This window comes from Salvia splendens, chromosome 13 (genome assembly GCF_004379255.2).
Source record: "Salvia splendens isolate huo1 chromosome 13, SspV2, whole genome shotgun sequence".
Lineage (NCBI taxonomy): Eukaryota > Viridiplantae > Streptophyta > Magnoliopsida > Lamiales > Lamiaceae > Salvia > Salvia splendens.
Window position 1 is genome coordinate 4,244,159 of NC_056044.1, and position 20,537 is coordinate 4,264,695.

A 20,537-nucleotide genomic window follows, 5' to 3' on the forward strand; every position below is an offset into this window, starting at 1 on the left:
ATCATGTGGTGAAAGTTCCTACCGAAGAAAATGCATCAGACATGTTGACAAAATCTCTGCCAACTTCGAAATTCAAACATTGTTTGAAGTTGGTTGAGATTGTGGAGTGTTGAAGCTTGTAACAAGGATTGAGAAGGGAATCCAGATATTGATGGAGTTTTGCAAGGACAAGGTGGAGATTTGTGAAAGTGTGTCCATGCAAACTACTGGAGCTCGGCTTCTGAGCTCGGAAATGAAGCTCGGCTTTGAGTCCGGTTGTGATCGAGTGGTGGAGCCTCGGCAGCTCCGAGAAGAGATCAAGAAATAAAGCTCGGCTTTGAGCTAGCCGAGAAAGGCAGTTCGGTTGATAGCCGAGAAAGGCAGTTCGGTTGATAGCCGAGAAATGCAGTTCGGTTGCTAACCAAGAATGGCAGTTCGGTTTTAGCCGAGCAGCGGTTATAACTAACTTTGGGAAATAGAGTTAGTTGGATTTTATTTCTTGATTGCATCTTGTATAAATAGCTCGATAGAGCTCAGTAGTGAGAGAGCAGAATTACACCATATACACACACTCAGAGAGATTAAATCTCAAGATAGCAAGCAGTTGTGAGCGGTAGCGTGTGAGTGTGAGTTCGTTGTAATTGTAAAGAGTTCGTCAATAAGATTCCGGTCATCTTCTCCGTGGACGTAGGTGGATTATCACCGAACCACGTTATATCGTTTGCGTGCTTTATTTCCTCGTTCGTGCGTGTGTGAGATCGGCGGTATCGCGACCCAACACTTATCTTTGAATTCCATTACGTAAAACACATTAATATCACGAATTACTGTATACGTTGAGCAACAATCAAGAAATGACAGTAGTAATAAGTTGGGCAAAAACTACGAAAGAGCAACACTAACATGTTGAGCAACATATAATGAAGATGATATAAAAGTAAAATCAAGTAGTATTAAACCAAAAATTTGAAAAAAAATCATTTTTTTTGTTATTTAATTAATTTATGGCTGGCCATAATATGGCCGTATAGCTTTATTCCAAATTATAATGCATTTTGCTTATGGAAACCGTGGAAACTCCACTACTGACTTCATAACCTTACTCCCTCTTTATTTTCAAACCAAATTAAATGTCATATAGTGATATAAGTTACAACTAATTATTGGAGAGATCGGGAATAAATAAGTTTTCTATGTATGTTAATAATTAAAATTACAACTAGAGAGCCATGTTAGAGAATGGAATTAAAGATGGATGAAATAGAAATGTACAAATTATAGTACTAGTAAAATTGTTCCATTAGCAAATTGACTATTGCTTATTAAATCATGAAAGAATAGGATGGAGTTAAGGAATTTATAAGCTGTTATGAATTTTCGCAACTAATTATAATTAGTTGTTACTTAAAAGCTCAAACACCTTTAAAAAATTAAAATATTTTAAACAACTTATAAATTTTAAAATAGTCATAAACTTAAAAATTTCTAGCTACTTGATAATTTATTATTTTTGTAAATGTTGTATGCTCATTGCTGAGAAGATCACAAATCGGAGATGAAGAAATGGTCTTACTGCTCCAAAGCTTCAGGAGCCGTTAGATGTCGCGCCTAATCTGAGATTGAATCTCAGCCGTTGGATCCAACTAGCCGTTGGATTTGAGTGTGGAATAAGTAGGTTGTTAGCTGTGTAGTTAGTTAGTTTTGTTTCAGTTTTTCGAGCTTCATCTTCATTGTTGAGAGTGAATTAGATTGTAGCAACATTCAAGAAAGCAATACAATTCCTTTACTTCTCAAATCCAGTTTGTTCTTCAATTGTGTTTCTCGATTAATTTCCAACAAGTGGCGCCGTCTGTGGGAACTCCGGCGAGAGTATCAATCGAGTAAGATCCAGGCGAAGCAGACAATGACTTCAAGATTCGAAGCCGAAAAGTTTACTGGCAAGAACGACTTCAGCCTATGGAGGATGAAGATGAAGGCTATGTTAATCCAGCAGGGTTTGTCGGAGGCTCTGGCACCGGCGAGCAAGGAAGGCGAAGGCCAAGTGCTCGATGAAAAAGCTAAGACCAAGCGTGCTGAGATCTTTGCAAAAGCGCACAGCACGGTGGTGTTATGCTTAGGCGACAAGGTGCTGCGAGAAGTTGCAAAGGAGACAATCGCGGCTGGAATTCTTGAGAAACTTGAAGACTTGTACATGAAAAAGTCTCTTGCGAATCGACTCTTTATGAAGCAGAGGCTGCACTCATATCATTTCTTGGAGGAAAGAAACATAATCGAGCAGTTGGAGGATTTTGATAAAGCGCTCGATGATTTGGAGAACATTGATGTTTCAATCGGTGACGAAGACAAGGCTATATTGCTGCTCAACGCTTTGCCGAAACCTTATGATCAGTTGCGGGATGCCATACTCTTTGGAAGGGAAGGCACAATCACTTTACTTGAAGTTCAAAATGCCCTTAGAGCCAAGGATCTACAGAAGAAAGGCAATAAGGTGGCCGAGGTTGTTCCTGAAAGCTTGAACATCAAGAAGTTCAAGGCTAAAAGGAATTTCAAGAAAGGTGAGGGCTCAAAAGCATCTGCAAGCGATCAAAAGGAGACTCGGTCTTGTCATTGGTGCAAGAAACCGGGTCACCTAAAGAAAGGTTGTTTCGCATGGAAGAAGAGACAAGCAAATGAAGCCGCGCAAGGAAAGAACACTACTGACTTCGTGGAAGAAAATGCAGATTCTCCTGAGGTCTTGAATGTGATGGCATATGAAGATGGTGGTTCTTGGATCCTGACTCAGGCTGTAGTTTTCATATATGCCCATGTGTGGAGTTCTTTACTGATCTAAAAGAGTCTAGTGGCACTGTGGTACTTGGTAATAATCAAGTCTGCCATGTTGAAGGTATGGGGAATGCGAGACTTAGATTGGATGATGGATCTGAAAAGATACTAAGTGATGTCAGATTAATCCCAACTGTGAAGAGGAATCTGATATAATTGAGAATGCTTGAAAAAATGGGGTGTACTTTTGAATCCTCAGATGGAATCATGAAGATCAGAAAGGGCTCTACTGTGATCATGCTTGGTGAAAGAAAATGGAGTCTCTATTATCTTTGTGGTAGTGCAGTGAAGGCTGCAAAGGAGCAAGTGAACCATGCTGCATCAAAATCTATAACACATGAGAATGGGGCATCCAGCAGATGACAGTATCAAAGAGTTGATCAAGAAGGGAATAATCCAAGGAGTTGATGAAAAATCCAGTGAGCCATGTGAAGAGTTCATTCTTGGCAAATCCAAGAAACTCCCATATCCAAAAGGTAAACACTCTTCACAATCACCCCTAGATTATGCTCATAGTGATTTGTGGGGGCCGGCTCCTGTGATTTCAGTTGGAGGGGGGGAAGTACTACATGTCTATAATCGATGATTACTCAAGGAAAATGTGGCTGTATATTTTGAAAGAAAAATCAGAGGCTTTTCAGAAATTCAAGGAATGGTGCTCTCTGGTTGAAAAAGAAAAGGGCAACACATTGAAGTGTCTGAGAACAGACAATGGACTTGAGTTTCTGTCCAAGGAATTTAATAAATTTTGCCTTGAGAAAGGGATTAAGAGACATAGGACAGTCCCTCTCAATCCTCAACAAAACGGAGTGGCAGAGAGAGCAAACCGAACTATTCTAGAGAGGGTCAGATATATGCTACTTAGCTATGGGATGGAGAAAAGGTTTTGGGCTGAAGCTGCTGCCACTGCTATCAAGTTAATGAACAAGTGTCCATTATCAGCAATAAATGGAGACACTCCTGACTTTAGATGGTATGGGAGACATGGGGATTATGCAACTCTCAAGATTTTTGCCTGTCAAGCTTATGCTCATCTCAAGCAAGGCAAGTTAGATGCTAGAGCTTTAAGGTGTGTGTTTCTGGGATATCAAACTGGTGTGAAGGGGTACAGACTTTGGTGCATTGAACCAGGGAATCATAAGATTATTGTGAGTAGGGATGTAATTTTCACTGAATCTGTGATGCCTCTTAAAGGAATGCATGATGTTGAAAAGGTTGTTATATCTGGTGAGCATGCTGCCAGGTCAGAGGTGGAGCCTGCTGAAATAACTCAGGGTGAAGCTGATAAGAGTGAAGATGAGTTTGCACAAGATAAATCAGATGGAGACACTGAGGATCTCAGTCAATATCAGCTAGCTCGAGATAGAACCAGAAGAAGAAACATCAAGATTCTTGCCAGATATGCAGACTCAGAAATGCTGTACTTTGCCTTGTGTGTGGCTGAGGAGGTGGAATTTGCAGAGCCAGCAAATTACAAGGCTGCTATGGAGAGCAAAGAGAGAAGTGAGTGGCTGAAGGCCATGATTGAAGAAATTGACTCTCTGCTAAAGAATGGAACATGGGTGCTTGTTGACAGAGTTGAGGGGAGAAGAATTGTGAGCTGCAAGTGGATTTTTAAAAAGAAGCTAGAATATGATGATAATAAGAAGATTAGATTCAAGGCTAGGCTTGTGGCTAGTGGCTTCACTCAAGAACATGGGGTTGATTACAGTGAAGTCTTCCCACCCGTTGTAAAGCACACCTCCATTAGAACTCTACTGGCTGTAGTTGCTAAATTGGATTGGGAGCTGGAGCAGCTCGATGTGAAGACAGCTTTTTTGCATGGAGATTTGGTGGAGACAATCTACATGCAACAGCCAGAGGGGTTTGAGAAGGTTGGGGAAGAGAATAAGGTGTGCCTGCTGAAGAAGAGTATATATGAGCTGAAACATGCTAGCAGGCAGTGGCACCTTAAATTTGATAATCATGTGTTGAGAAATGGATTCATCAGATCAAAGTATGATGAATGCATGTACATCAAGAAGAAAGAAGGCAAGAATGTGGCTTACTTACTCTTGCATGTTGATGACATGTTAGTGGCTGGATCATGCAAGAGAGTCATCCAAGAAATCAAGGATGATCTGAGATGTGCATTCGACATGAAAGATCTGGGAAGTGCCAAGAGAATTTTGGGCATGAATATAGTCAGAAATCGAGCCAAGAAAGAGATATGGTTGAATCAATCTGATTACATATCAAGGCTAGTGAAAAGATTCAAGATGAGTGAGTCAAGCGCAACTTCAACACCATTGGCTCAGCATTTCAGGTTATCTGTGGAACAGAGGCCAAAGACTGACCAAGAAAGACTTGAGATGCAGAAAATCCCTTATTCTAATATTATGGGCAGCATCATGTATGCAATGATATGTTCAAGACCAGATATAGCTCAAGCCATCAGTGTCACTAGCAGATTTATGAGGGATCATGGAAAATAGCACTGGTTGGCTCTGAAATAGATCTTTAAATACCTAAATGGAGCTGGGGATATTGGGATTCTGTTCAGAGGGAATGATGAAGTAAGGGGAGATGCATTAGTGGGGTATTGTGACAGTGGCTATGCTGGAAATGTTGACAATAGAAAGTCTCAATCAGGTTATATCTTCACTTTATATGGAGGAGCAGTGAGCTGGAAATTAAGCTTGCAAATTGTGGTTGCCTTTCCACGACTGAGACAGAATATATAGCCTTGACATCCGCAGTACATGAGTCATTTTGGCTCAAGGGAATAGCAGCAGACTTCAGCATAATTCAGTCTGCAGTGGCCATTGGTTGTGACAGTAGCAGTGCTATACCTTTGGCCAAGAATAATGTGTTTCATGAAAGGAGCAAGCACATAGATGTGCGTTAGCATTTCATCAGAGAAGAGATAGAGAAAGGAAGGGTGAAAGTGTTCAAAGTAGACACTTTGGAAAATCCAGCCGATATGCTTACCAAGACTTTGCCAAAGGAGAAGTTTGAGCAATGGTTGAAGCTGGTTGGAATGTGTAGGAAAGATTGACTACTCAGCAAGAAACATTCAAGGTGGAGAATTGTAAATGTTGTATGTGTTAGGAATTCTTGTGTTCATCTAATGAGCGCAGCAGAAATTACATACAAGAATAACAGATCTAGATTCATAATCATATTGCAAGTTGAGCATGTATAACACAACGAAACTAAATCTTACTTGTTGTTGTGTTTTCTTCTACGATTGTGTCCTGCAAGTTGAATCCACTACTATCGAGGTCCACGTGTATTCTGATCCGATGCAGGAACAATTCTTCGGTACAATCGCTCTATAGAGAAAGCTAGGAATTCTCTACAAAGCTTTACGTATTTTCTCTCTAATGTTACGATATTTCTCATCTCCCACAATGGAGAATAAATGACCATTATATAGACAAAGAGTCATTAGGGTTTCATGATTATTGGGCTTATGGACTAAATATAATTGTAGCCCAACTATAATTATTTAATCCATATTAATCTAATCTAGCCCATATCCTTTCAATTTCCCACTTGAACTAGCATTAGATATAATACGCAGTTCCAACTTTGTACCCTTGAGCGGATCAAAATACACTTATAGTGTGACCCTTTAGGCCCCCATTATCGACGACGATCTAATCGAAGTCTGCACAAAACTCCTAGACTGCATTGGCAGCGTAGCTCGATATATGAAGGACGTTTACGTGAATTCGGTAAACAAGCCTTTACACAAAGTTTATAGTAATATCCTTTCATTCACGAACCACCCGATTGAGCCTAAGATTTGTCATGTGTCATCCAAATAGCTCAATCACTTTATCTCATCTTTATTAAATGACCCATTCGATCATATTCAATTACTTTAATTGAATATATCTTTGCATTGGCCAATGACTTAATGGTCAAGTAATATAGAGAATTTGAGTGTTCTCTCGAAATTCTAATCGAGGAATGAATTTCATTCTTGGCTCAACTACCATTTCCATTTATCTTATGATGTACCCAACACAAGTCCGTGTCTTAATCCTCCGAGGGGAGGCAAAGCATTGTACAAGGTCAAAGCACACCACTCAACAAACAAAATGCGTAATGACCTCAGATCCAAGGACTATTACATACTTCATGTACTAATAAACTGTAGACACTTAACAAAACAGTTTAATAGTAGGGTATACCAATACTCTCCAAAGTATACCATGTGTCCATCACGAGTATCTAATATCTCATAGTTGTGAGAACAACTACATTCTCGAAGAATGTGATGCAAACCCCATTCTTGATGATCATTGGCTAGGGCTATTTTAGAATTATACTATATCATTAATGTCTCACACCATTAACGACAGTCATAATTCAAGGGAACACATATTTAGAATAAAATCAAACATTTAAAATAATTATTCCAATAAGTGCACAAAACCCATAGGAAATAAAATTTTCATATAATGTGATCAAGTAATATTGTCTCAACACAAAATGTTTCAAAGACATATAAAACTGTAACTCCCACTGATTCAAAGCCATCTACCAACATGCATAACACCTAAGCTCTCAAAGTGCTTGTTGTGTTTTGCTATACATAACAGTTTGGTGAAAGGATCAGCCAAGTTATCATCAGTGGGTACTCTTTCTAATTTTATGTCGCCTCTTTCAATTATTTCTCTGATCAGATGATATCTTCTGGGAACATGCTTGTTTTTGTTCGTAGCTCTGGGTTCTTTTGCTTGCGCAACAGCACCAGTGTTGTCACAATACAAAGGTATTGCACTATTGGCACTCGGAATGACACCCAGTTCTTTAACGAACTCTAACAAAGCAACAACTTCTTTGGCAGCTTCAGATGCAGCAATATACTCGGCTTCAGTGGTGGAATCGGCAGTTGTACCTTGTTTGGAATTATTCCAACTCACTGCTCCACCATTGAGGACAAAAACATATCCAGACTGAGACTTATAGTCGTCATGGTCTGTTTGGAAACTAGCATCAGTGTACCCAGTAACTGATAACTCTGGTTGTCCACCATAGACTAAGAAATATTCTTTAGTCCTTCTAAGGTACTTAAGAATAGTCTTAACAGTTTTCCAATGTTCTTCACCGGGATTTTGTTGAAATCTGCCTGTCATGCTAAGTGCATAGGCCACATCTGGCCTAGTAGAAATCATGGCATACATAATAGATCCTATTGCCGAAGCATACGAGATCCTTTTCATGTTGTCTCTTTCTTTGTCATTAGAAGGACAATCCTTCTTTGACAATACAATGCCATGTCCCATAGGAAGAAAACCTTTCTTAGAATTCTCCATTAAGAAGCGCCTTAGCAACTTGTCTATGTAAGTGGATTGTGATAATCCCAACATCCTATTCGGTCTATCTCGATAGATCTTGATTCCAAGGATGTAGGAAGCATCACCCAAATCCTTCATCATAAAGGAACTAGACAACCATTCTTTCACGGATTGCATCATGGAACGATCGCTTCCCATAATCAAGATGTCATCAACATATATGATAAGGAAGACAACGTTACCATTCTCGCGTTTACTATAAACACATGGGTCCTCTTTGCTTCTGACAAAACCAAATGATTTGATTGTTCTGTCAAAATAAATATTCCAACTCCTCGAAGCTTGCTTAAGTCCATAGATGGACTTCTTTAGCTTGCACACTGCATTCGGCCTTTCTTTCGATACAAAACCTTCTGGCCGTGTCATATAGACATCGCCTTCTAATTCTCCATTGAGAAATGCGGTTTTGACATCCATTTGCCAAATGTCGAAATTGTAGTATACAGCAATTGCAAGTAATATCCTAATGGACTTGATCTTAGCAACTGGCGAAAAGGTTTCATCATAGTCAATGCCTTCGCGCTGACTATAACCCTTTGCCACTAACCTAGCATTGTAGGTTTGTACTTTGCCATCTGCATCTCTCTTTTTTTTGAAGATCCATTTGCAACCTATGGGGTAAACCCCATCTGGCAAGTCAACTAGTTCCCAGACTAAGTTGAAGTACATCGAGTCCATTTCAGATATCAAGGCTTCAAGCCACTTCTCTCGATCGGTGTCCGACACCGCCTCGGTATAGGTCTTAGGCTCACCATCATCTAAATCAACTTCATCATCTTGGTTCTCAACCATTAGATTCAGTCTCTCAGGTGCACGACGAATCCTTCTAGGCCTATTGAGTTGGTTTTCTTCTGGCTCGGGCTGTTCATTCTGATTGTGAGTAGGCCCAGGAATATCACTATGATCTTCTTGAGGTAGAGGTGATGCAACTATTGTATCATCTTGTATTTGATGCATCTCATTGTCTTGAGGAGGTTCTTCGAGAGTCCCTCTAAGGTCTCCTATAATAGTATTTTCCCCTCCCAATAGATCATCAAAAACTCCCACTGAGTTATTGTTCAAACCATTTGACAATACATCATCCTCATTGTTAACTTGTGGTTCTTGAATTTCTTCAAGATCTACTGTATTTTGACCTTGTTCCTTGCAGACATAACTGTCTTCAAGGAACGTCACATTCCTTGATGTTATCACCTTGTGATTTTCAGGACAGTAGAAATCGTATCCCCTAGTTTGTTTAGGATATCCCACAAAGTAACACTTCTCACTTTTAGATTCCAACTTATCAGTCATTTGTTTCTTAACAAAAGCTGGACAACCCCAGGTCCGCATATAGTTAAGACAAGGCTTTTTGCCATACCATAACTCATATGGTGTTTTCTCAACTGATTTAGATGGAACTCTATTCAGAATGTAAATAGCATTCAATAAAGCATGACCCCAGAGAAATAAAGGAAGACTAGCTAAACTCATCATGGATCGAACCATATCTAATAATGTTCGGTTTCTCATTTCAGATACTCCATTCATTTGTGGTGTACCAGGAGGTGTCCAGTCCGACTGAATTCCATGCGATTTCAAGTAATCAAGAAATTCTCGGCTCAAGTATTCCCCTCCTCGATCTGATCGAAGAGTTTTTATACTTTTCCCAAGTTGTTTCTCAACTTCACACTTAAACTCTATAAATTTCTCAAAGGCCTCAGATTTGTGTTTCATAAGATACACATATCCATACCTTGTCAAATCATCAGTGAAAGTATTGAAGTACGAATAACCACCTTTTGCTTGAGTTGGAAACGGTCCGCACACATCTGTGTGGATCAACTCTAGCACATCATTAGCACGCACCCCTTTCCCAGAAAGTGGCTTATTAGTCATCTTTCCTTTGAGACAGAATTCACAAGCACCATATGATTCAAAATCAAATGAATTTAGATAGTCTAACTTTCTCAATCTCGCTATCCTTTTCTCATTGATATGACCAAGTCTACAATGCCAGAGATAAGTAGCATTATCCGTATTACATAGCTTAAGTCTTTTATTTTGCACATTGAGAATATCCCGTTTGCATTCAAGCATATATAATCCATTCTCTAAAGAGGCATTTCCATAAAACAATCCATTATTAGAAAACGAGCACCTGCTGTTTGCAAAATGGAAGGAAAAACCTTCGATGTCCAACATCGGAATGGAAATAATATTCTTTGAAATAACTGGAACGAAATAACAATTATGTAAATCTAGTCTATGTCCTGAGGGAAGATCTAATCTATAAGTTCCCACGCGTTCGGCAGCAACTTTTGCTCCATTTCCAACACGTAGGTCTACTTCCCCAGGCCTCACTTTCCTGCTGTCAATTAAACCTTGCACATTATTACAAATTTGTGAACCACAAGCGGTATCCAATACCCAGGATTGTGAGTTATTCATAGACATATTTATCTCAATGACAAACATATCTGAGCTCCCACTCATTGCACCTTGTGCCTTGAGTTTTGGGCAGTCTCTCTGCCACTCCGTGAAATTTGACCTAGTCAATTTGTTTGTTTCCATCATACACTCATAAGATAAGTTTGACATATTATCTGAACAGAAAATAAAACGAAAAGCAAATTAGAAAAGCATACAAAGATCACAATCGCATCACTAATCAAACAAGGGTTTATTGTATTGATTAGCTCCCACTAATTTTAACATATATTATGTCCCCCAAACATAAAATACGAATTTATATCTAATATAAATTTTAGTGGTCCAAGATCCAAGTCTATATTATTGCAGCCTCTGCGAGGGCTGATGACTACAATAATATCACCAGGTAGGCCTCCAAGCCAATTGTAACAACAATTTTACAATTCTTGGTTTATTAATCTAATTAATATACGTCCATAAATTATTCTAGTTGCGAGGGCTACTCAAAATAATTTAAGCAAGTCAACCACATCACACGATGCCAACCATGCATCTATGAATGAGCCTAAACCTTGTAGATTTAGAGTAAACGCGAGGGCGTAAAACTCGTGGTCGAAAAGGCTAGGAGCATCAAACAATTGTGATTGACAACGCGTTTGTTTCAAAACGAGACTTATATTTGTGGGGAATAATTTTGTGATACTTAATTGTCAATTTAATATCTAATATTAAAATCTTAAACAATTACTGGGCGCCGCCTACCCAGACATAGTATAACACGGACTCCAAATACTGGGCGTCGCCTACCCAGACATAGTATAACACGGACTACACATACTGGGCGCCGCCTACCCAGACATAATATAACACGGTCTCTAACTACTATAGTTAAATAAATAAACATAAATCAAATAGCATGCTTATTACATAGGATATCAAATAATGCTCAACAAATAAAATCAAATTTTATTCACTAATTAAATGTGGATTTAATTATATTAATTCTAAATTAATATAATTATACATATTTAATATTAATTCCAAATTAATATTGTGTTGTGGAGTATATATTATCATTTCCAGATGATAACTATGTCCCAATTTGTCAATCTAATTTACGAAATTAATCCAATCTATATTAATTCTAAATTAATAAATTAAATCAAGTAATAATTCCAAATCATCATCAAACACATATATTATTTATTATTCCAAAAAATAATAATATTAACAAATTCTTGCTCATTAATCCAATTAATAAATTTATCATCTAATCTATATCAATTCCCAACTAATATAAATAGATATTTAATATTAATTCTAAAATAATATTAATAATATATTTGATATTAAGGCCATCCACAACGCTGTCTCTATACCGTCTCTTAAACCGTCTCTTAACTACTATTTGAGCACTATTTGAGGGCCCCACTGTCCTTTTTTCCTCCATCTCTTAACTAAGAGACGGAGGCTGCAACGCTCCGTCTCTTAACCGTCTCTATACCGTCTCTTAATTACTATTCATTCAATTTAATTTATAATTTTTTTTAAAACCCAATTCAATTTAAACAAACACACTTTATTAAAATTGGAGTGATAGAGAGGATTTGAGAGGAATAGATGTGTGTTTGTGTTTGAAATGAGTATGGAATAGAATTATTTATAGAGTAAAAAAATTAAAAATTTAAAAAATGAAAATAAATATTTAACGGTAATATTACCGTTTGAAAAAAAAAAAATTTTTTTTTATTAAAAATCGATTTTTTTTAAAAAAAAAATGAATTATTGCGTCATCAGTGACGACGCCCACTCGCGGGCCAGCGAGTGGGCGTCACGCACGCATGGGGACGTGCCACGTGTCTCGGGCGCGTGGCGAGACAGCTCGTCTCGTGTCTCTCCGAGACGAGCTACGCGACGAGCCGGTCGCGAGCTGGAGACGAGATGGCCGCTGCAATGCGTCTCGCGGGGGTCTCGTCTCTCCGAGACGAGACGCGAGCCCGGCGCGAGACGCGTTGTGGATGGTCTAATCACAATGATTAACCTTTAAGATTGAATTAATCAAACAATAAATTAATCCTAAAAAAAAAACAAATCCAATCGTCGATGCGCAGAGGAAACCCATTTTTGGTTCAAAACCACCTTTTGATTTCAAAATCAAATTAAAACCTTTTACTTATCCGTGGCATATGTATTTCGTGTTTCTTCATCATAATTATGGTGAAAATAATCTATTTAGGCATATTTAATATTAAAAGATCAGCTCGCACCGCCCGTTCACAAGATTATACAAATAATACCCAGTTTTTGGTGCCAACAAACACAGAATCATCAATCCAATGCACAGTCGTAATAATTCCATCAAAAACCCTTAAATCTCCTTCAATAAAATTTATCGCAGTTCGGTTTTCTTTAATTTCCCAAATTGTGGAAATCTGATTCCCATGTTTCAAACAATTCTCGAAACGTTGAAGTTTGAAATCTAATTTCTAATATTTGAAATCTAATTTCAGTTTCTGTCAAAACTGTTAAACCAAGTATAAAAGTTTGATTTCCCAAATCGCCACATATAATCAAATTACAAAACAGATTATGAATCGAGCCCCGGGCTCTGATACCACTGTTAGGAATTCTTGTGTTCATCTAATGAGCGCAGCGGAAATTGCATACAAGAATAACAGATCTAGATTCATAATCATATTGCAAGTTGAGCATGTATAACACAACGAAACTAAATCTTACTTGTTGTTGTGTTTTCTTCTACGATTGTGTCCTGCAAGTTGAATCCACTACTATCGAGGTCCACGTGTATTCTGATCCGATGCAGGAACAATTCCTCGGTACAATCGCTCTATAGAGAAAGCTAGGAATTCTCTACAAAGCTTTACGTATTTTCTCTCTAATGTTACGATATTTCTCATCTCCCACAATGGAGAATAAATGACCATTATATAGACAAAGAGTCATTAGGGTTTCATGATTGTTGGGCTTATGGACTAAATATAATTGTAGCCCAACTATAATTATTTAATCCATATTAATCTAATCTAGCCCATATCCTTTCAGTATGCTCATTGCTGAGAAGATCACAAATCGGAGATGAAGAAATGGTCTTACTGCTCCAAAGCTTCAGGAGCCGTTAGATGTCGCGCCTAATCTGAGATTGAATCTTAGCCGTTGGATCCAACTAGCCGTTGAATTTGAGTGTGGAATAAGTAGGTTGTTAGCTGTGTAGTTAGTTAGTTTTGTTTCAGTTTTTCGCGCTTTCATCTTCATTGTTGAGAGTGAATTAGATTGTAGCAACATTCAAGAAAGCAATACAATTCCTTTACTTCTCAAATCCAGTTTGTTCTTCAATTGTGTTTCTCGATTAATTTCCAACAATTTTTTGATCTATGGTTTGACTTATGCATATGTTTATTATACTCTCCCAATTCCTTAGAAACTCTTGTTCAAAACAACTTTCCTTGTTTGAAGAAACGTACACATTACTATTTTATGATTTATATTCAAGTGTGTGTGTGTGTGTGTTACATATAGTATATATAACAAAGAGAACAAATTAATGATGCAATAAATATTCCATATTTTTAATTTGTTTCTTGCAAGTTGGAAATCAAACTTTGTGAAGGCAAGCAACGACCTTGTATAGTATAACCAACAACATACATAAAGTGGTTTTACTTTCCTTCATGTCCAAAACCAGCTACACAAGCATACGTCATAGAATTTATATATATCCTCATTTTTTACAATAATAATTTTTATTTCCTCAAAACCTTGATATCGTGGAAACATTTTGGAATCTCAAAATTAAACTAATGAATTGTTATAATTAAAAGAAATCCTTCATCTTATGTTAACTTTTCCTTAAAAAAATTTTAACCACAATTGTAAATTTATAGTGAAAAAAGAGAACTGATTTGAGCTTTTTTAATCTCAAATATGCTTATTGGATGAATACAAATTATACAATGCATTATATATATGTTCGAACCTCATTAGGAGTGAAAATTTATTTATATCCGTTTATATCTTGTTCATTGATTTTATATCCTCGTGAAAATTTTCTACATATGATTTATAATTAAGTATTCATCAATTTAAAATTCATTATTGTAACTTTTATCACCCATGCGGTCATTTCCCCTTGCCATTTCAATTGAACTAAATAACAAAAAATAATGTTAAAATTACTTAAAACTAAGAATTCAATCAAAAGCCAAAAAAAAGTCGTGTAATTATATTGAAGTCTTTATTTTGCATATGTCGTAATTGACTCAAAAACAAGTCGGAAACTTGTAACTGTCACTACCTAAATATAAACATATAGTAATACTATTAAAAAGGGTTGATTTCTTGATCAACACATAACATCCTTGAGAAGCTTGTACCTTCGGATTGCTTGCCGCGGAGAAGATACTTTTCCGGCGGCCTTTCCCGCCGGAGATCCTCCTTTCTCGCCGGAGCTGCTTGATTCCGCCGATGATGAAATCTTTTTCTCGCATTGGCACCAATCGCATACTTGAATACTCTCTCCATATTCACTATAGTAATTGCTACAATACCTAAATCATCCAAATTAACCACTTAATTAAATTCCAAAATTAAAAATATTACTACTAAATTTTTAGAATAAACGAGAGAGGATAAATGCTTAATACAAATATGGAAAACATGCACGTGGAAAGAGATCGCACAAAATCACATATACAATTACAAATTAAGGTGTGTGATTGTGTGTGTGTGAGAGAGAGAGAGATGGTTACGAATGTTGGAAGCGGTGGCGGCAGTGGGAGCACCGGAAAAGCTTGTCGGAGAAGCCAACGTCGCCGCACAAACAGCAAACATCCACCATTTTCCGGCGTCTTGATTTGAGGGATAAGATTTCAAAGAGAGGTTGTAATTGTAAATGGGGGAAAGTGAGAGTCCCTCTTTTATATACACAATATATATTGTGTGTATTGAGATTTTAGTATAATTTTAATTAATGTGGACATATCCCTCTTTTATGGTATTTACTATTTACTGCTAATTAATTATGGTGTGACTCAAGAAGCTATATGTTACTCCTATATATTTAGGGCATCCATGGTGGTGCGGATGTCCCGGCGGACATCCTAAAAACACCTCCTGCCACGTCATAAGGGCTTCCCACTGCACTGCCACGTCATAAGGACTTCTCACTGCACAGTGGCGGACATCCCGACAAACTTCCCACGTTAATATAAAATAATCGGGACGTCCGCGCGGACGTCCGTGGGGTCAAAGCAATGGCGGACATCCGCAAGGACGTCGCGACGGACGTCCCGGGAACGCCGCGGAACTCCGGTGTCCGCAGCGGACGTCCGTATCCGCGTCACCTTTGCACAATGGCGGACGTACCGCTCGGACGTCCGGCACGCCGGTCGGACGTCCGCCGGGACGGGCGCCATTGCGGATGCTCAGAAAACTTGGGTGGGCCCATGAAGATGTGCGGACGACCACAATTATAATAAGTTCATTTACAAAATTAATGGAGTATTATTTTTAAAGAATTAATGGTGCGACCGGTCATATCCAAGGCCGCCTCTGCATTAAAGCCCAATATTGTTGAATGTTCTAGATAAATTTAATAAAATTCTCATTTTTATCAATTTTCGAAAAATTAATCTCACTCAAGTACTAACAAATACCGTGACTAGCTAACTCAGTGACATACAAATTTAACTCCATCAGTAGTTTAAGCCATATAAATATTTCTCAAATTTTCCTATAGAATCTTAAAATAGATTAATCTAGTAGTAGTTGTCGCTTTGTCTACCATTTTTTTTGACAAATTTGATTATGGATAAAAATGTTATAGATAGGGCCGCATCTATGTGAGTAAGAGAAAAATTGTCTTTATCCTATCTTTCCTACTATTTTTTTTTTCTTCTTTTGCAATTAGGAGTTGGAAGATTGTGATTCATATTCAAGTATCTCACCCTAATAAAATGAATAAATATCACTATGTTTGTAGCTGAGTTTATTTGTCCTATATCATTTCGAAAATAATAAACACTATAGATCACCTGACACTTTTCGATTTTTCCATAAACTTCCAAAATAGAGAAATTTATTAAATTATAGTAGTACTTTTTTGGGTTTTGCATGATTTTTCCGTGACGAAATTTCTTATCATCATGATAAAATCTTACATGTCATTTTAAATCTATTTGGACCTAAATAAGTATCGACGTGACACTAAATTTTACTCCATATGAACAAACTTCGTTTAAAATTATTAATTGGATCAAAATACATCGCTTTGGTGTGCCACATTTGTTAAATTTCATTGGAAAAAGACGGATGTCAGGTTGGGAAATTGCAAAATACCAAAATATTTGTGATTTTAAAGACTACGTATATTTTTTAAGTTTAGGAAAAAAAATCATAAACTGGTGATTATAAAAACAAAATTATAAAACATGACATAATTGCAAAATATGATTTGATTTTGCTCTACAATATCTATTTTAAATGTTTAAAACGTGAATTACGTTTGATATTTAGAAAAAAAAAATGTAAGTACTACTATTTTTCAACGAATTACAAAATATCCAAAAAATAATAATGAAAAGTGAGCGTTTCTGCGTTTGGTTATGAATTCTTCACACATTCAACCGAAATCTTGACCCACAGATCGATCATATGATTTATATCAATATATAATTGAAAAATAAACATGATTTAAGATCATGTCCCAACCTAAATCTAATTTTCAGAATCCAATGTTGATATTTGTCCCTAAAATATATCCGTTTCATGAATGATACATATAACTGCAGACACCAAAACACAAAATTATTTATACGATTTTCTATGCTTACAAAGGCTGATGTGTCACGGCAATTAATATGCATGTGAAATCATTAACTAGAATCATTGACTTAGAGCATCGTTATCCAAATATAAACCTTAAGTTAGGATACCAATTGTGACAATTCAAGAACAGGATTAATTAAGCATTAGCAATGCAGCTATTGCACCTCTTTATGATTTTTTTCATAATGTAGGATACCAATTGTGGTTACTCTTTGTCCCAATGGTGCATTGACTGTTGAGACGAATGATTATGTGTCGACAGAAGGAATACCTTGGAAAACCAAAAAAAAAGGACATGAAAAAACTGATACAGTTATAAATCCTAGAATCAACTGATTAGTCAGACTAACATTGTTTGGAATGTAGCGGTTACAACTCGTCTCGTTCAAAACTTAATTTGAATACCCAGTCGATGTTACACTTTCGTTAATATTAATAGTATGAGTGATGCTAAATGGCCATAATGTGGGCGGCCATAAAGAGTTCATTTAGTCCATTTACATGTATAAAAAAATTAGAATTACTGATATAAACTTATATGTGTGTGAATGGACTTGTGAGTTGATACTTATCTTTGAATTTCATTACGTAAAACACATTAATATCACGAATTACTGTATACGTTGAGCAACAATCAAGAAATGACAGTAGTAATAAGTTAGAGCAAAAACTACGAAAGAGCAACATATAATGAAGATGATATAAAAGTAAAATCAAGTAGTATTAAACCAAAAATTTTAAAAAAAATCAATTTTTTTTATTATTTAATTAATTTATGGTTGTCCATAATGTGGCCGAATAGCTTTATTCTAACTGTACTAGGTCCACAGTAAATTATATAACTAGGTCTTGCACCAGCCAAAGTATTAAAAGGCTTGTAAGTCTTCCTATGTAGCAACTTATTTAAATTAAAAAATGTTATGAATTGGAAACATGTGAGTAATATGAAGATAAGTATAGTTTCTAATTTTAATTAATATGAAGAGAAGTAATATACATATGAGTTAAAGAATATACCCTAAGATTCACACTAAAGTTCTTTTCTCTCTCTCACAAACAACCTTCTTTTGTCCAGACTCACCAAAATCAGGGTCTATTCTTCATTCTAATCTATGCATGATAAACATTCCTTTTCTCGTGTTTATTGAAGTTCGATCTCCTTTCAGTAAATTCTCTGTTTCATTAATGTTGGAGCTCCCTAATTTTTTACTGAATCATAATTGAATTTAAATTAGGAATGGAATTTTAATAAAAATTGGATTTTTTCCATGAACTTTAAACTTGACAAATAATATCTCAAACTTTACTTGAGTTTGTTATTTTCCACCGGTGAAAAAATTACGGCAAATAATATTATGATATGGATTTATTTTCGTAATTTCTCGACAACAACTTCGAGAGATTAAAGTTCTTCAATCTTTGAGGATAGTTTTTTAAGTACACCCTCCAGAATTGTTCTTCAATCTATTAATGTAGCCGGGATTTTTTTGTTGTTGGAAAATAATAAACTTGGATAAAGCTCGTGATATTATTTGCCAAGTTTAAAGTTCGTGGAAAAAAAAATCCAACTTTTTAAAAGCTCCATGATATTAGAGGTCAATATCCCTTTAAATTAATACTTTAGTGTTGAATGAAGATGAAATTCTAGGTTAAATCTCAAAGTTTGAATTTCATCGGATAAAATCTCTGATCAAATTCCATAACAAGTTAAAATATTCTACATATACAATACTAGTGCAAGTTTGCCACGTTTAGACATAAACTTAGACACATTCAAAATGAGTTGCAGCCAAAATATACGTTTGCCAAAATACTCTCTCCATCCCATAAAAATAAAGACATTTTTTTTTCGTCTGTCCCATTAAATTATCTCATTTTCAATCATGGAAAGTTCCCTCAAACTTATTACCCATATACATTAACTTATTTATAACTTATACCATTAGGACCCACCATTAAACACTAACAATAATATGAATCTCATTATTCACTAACATTATTTTCACTATCATTCTCCTCACCTCTCTTACTTAACAAATTATGCATTAATTCTCGTGTCGTTCCAAATGTCCTTATTTTTTTTGGAACCGAGGGAGTATAACGTATTCTCGCATAACCCTTCTTCGTACAATTCTCACCCTTCTTCTCAATCCTTCCATGACCAGACTCCGGCTCCTGCAGCTCCTATCATACAACCACATGTAGAATTCTGACATACTCGTCTTTCTGCAAGACGCCTCGTCATCAGCCGTGGGGAAATCTTCCCTAAATGCGAGTGGTTTGATGATTTCCATCCGGTGATCAGTCGTAACCAACAAATCATCCAACCCTGGGGCACTGTGAAAGCTATATGCATCGGCTGTGAAGGCTCTGGATCCTACCACTGTAGACACAACCCTGAAATACGCAAGATAGCTATTCAACTACGATGAGGAGACACCAAATGTTAGTCTGACTGAATCGTTTTCTCATTGAGACTATCACCCTTGCCCCTTGTACAGAAATAAATCATGTGTACATGTTGATCCTACTTGCTCTTTTGCCTTAGTCGTGTCGTAGCTGATAGAGATTATAGATTTAATTTTTTTCTGATTTCTGTGAATGCATGATAGGTAGTGTTAGTACATATGTAAAATTCCAGAAATCTTGGTTAATGTATGATGTACTACTACTACTACTAGTTTTGAGATGATGGTATAAATCTATTTTCTTGATTTATTCATTTACATTACTGGAAACTACTTTCTTCTTAAAACTAACACACATCCATTCCAAGAAATGAACATAACACATAAATTCCAACATCCAAATTCACATAAGCCAAATGGAAATCGCCATCATGAAATGTGCATGACACAGCTGTCTACACGAGGAATACATTGGAAAACCTAAAAAAAAGAGGAGACAAAAAAACTGACATAGTCATAAATCCTATTGACAATTGAATCAACTGATTAGTCGGACTAATATCTCGCGACTAACGTTGTTTGGTGTATAGTGGTTAAAACTCGTCTCGTTCAAAACTTAATATGATTACTTAGTCGATGTTACACTTTTCCGTTAGTATTAGTTGTATTTATTTAGACATTTCATGACCTCTACTAGGTCCACAATAAATTAGTACAACTA

The 20,537-nt window shown here is 36.6% G+C and overlaps 1 long non-coding RNA gene across 1 annotated transcript; it reads right to left on the reverse strand.

Annotated features, from left to right (window-relative positions):
• Nucleotides 1-14,772: 14,772 nt before the first annotated feature.
• Nucleotides 14,773-15,531, reverse strand: LOC121761603. Its single transcript, XR_006042044.1, has 2 exons — nt 15,332-15,531; nt 14,773-15,130 (listed from the first exon to the last, which is right to left on the reverse strand). It is a non-coding gene; the product is annotated as an uncharacterized LOC121761603 (long non-coding RNA).
• Between the last annotated feature and the right edge of the window lie 5,006 nt (nt 15,532-20,537).